This window comes from Capsella rubella, unplaced genomic scaffold, assembly GCF_000375325.1.
Source record: "Capsella rubella cultivar Monte Gargano unplaced genomic scaffold, Caprub1_0 scaffold_3, whole genome shotgun sequence".
Lineage (NCBI taxonomy): Eukaryota > Viridiplantae > Streptophyta > Magnoliopsida > Brassicales > Brassicaceae > Capsella > Capsella rubella.
Genome location: NW_006238921.1, coordinates 11,913,156 through 11,916,968, shown reverse-complemented (window position 1 = coordinate 11,916,968; position 3,813 = coordinate 11,913,156). Strand labels below are relative to the sequence as shown.

General features: G+C 37.3%; 1 pseudogene; it reads right to left on the bottom strand.

The window, feature by feature from the left end:
- The window catches only part of LOC17890949, a 5,352-nt pseudogene extending 2,787 nt beyond the window's left edge, over window positions 1–2,565 (bottom strand).
- Window positions 2,566–3,813: the final 1,248 nt, after the last annotated feature.

Here is a 3,813-nt window from a genome sequence, read left to right as displayed (position 1 = left end):
CTTTCACTATATCGTCACCAATAATATCCCAATAAGTCTTATAAAATCTTGCTGTTAAACCATCAGGTCCGGGGGCCTTATCATCACCAATGGTACAAACCGCCTCATAGATTTCTGAAGAACTGAAATCCTTAGTCAAGTCTTCATTCATTGAAGTAGATACAGTAGATTCAAAATCACCAAAATCGATTGGAGAGACTTGGTGACCAGAGGTAGAAAATAAATTAGTGAAGAATTGTTGTGCATGAGCTCCAATCTCGTTGTCACCTCTGTAGGTATTATCTTCAGCATCTTTAATACTTGTAATATAATTTTTTGCATAACGAATTTTTGTACTAGCATGGAAGAAGCTCGTGTTACGATCACCAACATTTAACCAAGTATTTCTGCTCTTTAAACTCCAATAATATTCCTCATCTTGGTAAGCTCTCGTTAGCTGTCGTTGAAGAGTTGGAATGTTGCATCGGTGGGATCTAGACATACTCGACATAGCTTTGTTCAGTAGAAACTGCAGTTGATCTATTCGTTTAGCCGCATTTATATTAGAATTGTGTTTGGCTCGGGACATGGCTCGGCGACAATTTGAAATCTGGTCTGTAATTGAAAAGAATGTTCCAGATTTACAATAGTTCCAACCTTCAGCCACTATGTGTTTAAAATCAGCTAGACCAAGTAACCGTTTATCAAATCTGAACGGTTTTTTATAAGAAGGAGTGGTGATGTTGATAGAAGTAAGAATCGGTTTGTGATCAGATCCATTAAAGTCCAAGAACTCTGCTTCAGCATTTGGGAAAGAAGCAGACCAATCAAAATTAATCAAAACCCGATCTAAACAACACTTAATCGTATGTTGGTGACGTTCTCCAACCCAACTGAACCGATCACCCTTTGAACGAAGATCCTTCAAGGCACAAGTGGAGATCATTTCACGAAAGTTCCTAAAGCTCCATTCATCTCTTAGAGGTCCTCCCATTTTTTCAGAATTAGATAGAATCTCATTAAAATCACCCATTAACATCCATGGTGCATTACGAGTTCTACTAATGCGTTTTAATCTATCCCATAATATGTATCTTTGGCTTTGGACAGGATGTCCATAAACACAAGACAAATAAAAACTAAAATCATTAAACGTCAGATGTACATCAATCATACGATTGTCTTGGTACAACATAGTTACAGAAACATTATTACACCACATAATAGCCAAACCACCACTTCTACCTTGTGGAGGTTGGGTAATAACGTTATCAAATCCTAATACACACGATAAGTTTTGCAATACAACACAATTATTTAGAGTTTCACACAGAAATAAGACAGAAGGTTTTAAAGAATTACAGAGTCGTGTCAGACGAGATTGTGTTAATGGTGCAGACACACCCTGGCAGTTCCAGGAGATGACTCTCATGGTGGTGATGGGGGTACCGGGCCCCCCGCGCCTCCGTCAAAATGCACCTCAGAGCAAGAGCCCAGGGACTCACTCCTCTCACGCTTCTTGATCTGATTCAGGGCCGCCAAATCTTCACTTGCCTCACATTGTTGGTAAAAGACCTCAGCCTCAGCCCTTTTCCTCTTATTCTGTCCCTTTTTCATATCTGACTGTGGAGAAACACCTTGGACCCTCTTTCCTGCAAATTTAGCATACAGATATCTTACCCTCTCAGCAGTTAACTCTGTATCTTCAAAAGCACTGGGAATGGCAGTGGAGTCGGACTCAGTGATGATAAACTCCTTGTTCTTGTTGTGAAGATTAAGGCCCGGAATTGCACCAAATGGTTCAATGGTTTGCAGAGTGTCATTGTCTGAACCGTGGTCTGGGGCATCATCATCATCTTGGTGGTTATCATCGTTGTCATGGCCATCATTGTCATCATTGTTAGGAGGGAAAACTGGATCATCGTTGAAGGAGATCACACAGTCTTTCTTCTCATGTTTCAGAGAACCGCATTTGGAGCAGAAGTTCCTAAGTCTTTCGAAACGGAACTTGATGACAGTGTTGTCATTCTCAGCAAACTTAAAGATCTTCTGAAAACGGAGGGGTATGTCCATGTTCCAATCAACACAAACCCTCACAAACTCCACCCTATGCGCATTCTCATCAAAGTCCACCGTACTCACATGCGCCAGTTTGCTTCCAACATATTTTGCCGTATCGCTTGAGAGATAGAGCAACGGAATACCCTTAATTTGCATCCAGAAAGGGATGATCTTCATATCATCCTCCGAAATGTTGGGATACCAGCGATGAACAGAGAGCATCCAATCGTTAAAAGCCCAAGGACCCCGATTAAGAATCATAGTCAGGGTTTCTTCAGATTTGAAGATGAAGAGCGCCTGTCCATTACCCAGAACACGGCCTGTACAAGCATCTGCAACACCCCAGATACGAGGCATCTGTCCAACAATCGCTCGTAAATTCTGCTTTGCGGGATTGACGACAGTGACGATCAAAGAGAAACGATTCTGGGAAGCGGCTCTGCCACACAAGTCAAGAGGTAGAGACACCGGTTCATCATTGATTCCGAGATCAAGTTCTTGAAGCGACTTTCGAAGAGAACTCATTGTTGAATTGAGTGAAAGAAGAAATAGCGGTTTAACAGAGACACCGGAGAGATTGAAGAATGAGGAAGTATCGAAACAACTAAATTTATAGGTTTTCCTCCATGGCGGTTTCCGATTAACGTTAACCTTCGAAAAAGAAGGAAAAGTAAAACTATCAATTGAGGAAACTGACAGAATGAAACCGCCGAACCCAACGGCTAGATTATCTTGAAAAAAACTTGAATTCGTCGGAGAAAAACTCCTTGTCGGAGAAAGGAAAGAAGAATAGCGGTAGAAAACCGCTAAATCGCCCAAAAAATCGCCCTCAGAGAGAGACATGGATTCAACCTCGAAGAGTTTTCAAACAAAAAAAAATAATTATTTAAAATATGATTTATTTTTTAATTTAAACTTGAACTTTTACAAGAAAACTGAACCAATATATGCTAGAGTTATTAACACCCACACCCACTTTGTGTGAAAAGGCATCCGCTTTGGTGGGCATCTAAGACCAAGATTATCAGCAGGATTTAAGGTGTATCTTAGCATTAATAGCATTTAAATTTTAATCAAAAAATATAATAAAGGTTAAGATACCCATGATGGAGTATGTTGGAGAAGATTTTCTTAAATTACAAATTATAAATTTATTTAATTTTTAAAAACATATTTTTTTCTAACATACCCAACTTAAGATCCTACTAATAAACACATCTCAAAACTAAAAACAAAACTAAAACTCTTAAACTCTACTTTTCAAATTTTATACTAAACTAAAGGATGGCCCGTGCTTTCGCACGGATGATGTTTTTTAAACTAAAGATATAATTGGATTTGTATTAATATTTGGTATTCAATAGTATAGGATAAACATAATAGTCTTGTATATTTTAATTTTAATTCTATAGAGTTAAATCGCGTGTTGATTTGTATATTTTAACTGTATAGAAAGTAAATAATATATACAATAGTAATTAGGTCTGGTTTTAATATAAGTACGTATATATTATATTTTCCCTAAAACCGTTAAATTTATCAATCACGGACATTATCTCAACGGTGTATAAGAAAATGCAATCATTTAATATAATTTACAAAAATTGTATATCGGTTGAAAGATAACATAAGTGATATATAACAATTTCATAAATTTGGATAATCTATTTATGAATACCTTATGAATAAAATTTACCTATTGGCAAAAGTATATGATAAACTAATCTGCTAAAATGTTAACAAAAAAGGAAAATATGATAAATATTGTAATTG